We start from the raw sequence: 644 nt of genomic DNA, 5'->3' as shown, positions 1-644 counted from the left end.
TGATCTGGACTGGGTTGGGATGTTTTCTCAATATTCAACTGTTCTTGTGTATAAACCTCTTTCTTATACACATGAGTGCCTCTGGATTTGTTTCTCTAGTCAACCCAGAAGCATTGATTTTAGCACAAGAAGCATTGAACTTAAAAACCGACATTCAAAAATTTTAAAGGCAGTTCTGGAATATCCAAAACCTGAGAAGTGGAATTAGCAAGCAGCGAAAAGCTAAAGTTCTCCACCTGGAGAGAGTATTTGGTTCTACTAGGCTTACTTGAAATTAAAACTACCAATAAAGTTTTTAACAGCCCAGATGTGTCTTTGAAGCAGGTCAGTTTGCAGACGGGAGACAGGGTCACTCTGTCCAGACCAGAGCTTGTCAGTAGCCATGGAGTCTGATCTAATTCACAGCACGTCTTGTGCTACAGAAAGAAGCCCTGTCCAGTCCTGCCTCATCCTGACAACCACTGGTGTGCTCAAATCCACGGGTGCAACCACCAGGTGTCCTGCGTGCCTTCCCAGCTAGGGGGCTCATCTTCCATCGTTATGTTAGGAAATATTATTTTTTGAGCTATTGGGTTTCCGTTGGCTAGTTTCCCAGAGTAGATCACCAGGCCTTTCTTTCTACTCTGCCTTAAACTGGAAGCTCT

This window comes from Echinops telfairi, unplaced genomic scaffold (genome assembly GCF_000313985.2).
Source record: "Echinops telfairi isolate 266 unplaced genomic scaffold, ASM31398v2 ScPeMD7_7461;HRSCAF=8499, whole genome shotgun sequence".
In the NCBI taxonomy this organism is placed as follows: Eukaryota; Metazoa; Chordata; class Mammalia; order Afrosoricida; family Tenrecidae; genus Echinops; species Echinops telfairi.
This window is presented reverse-complemented; position numbering follows the sequence as displayed.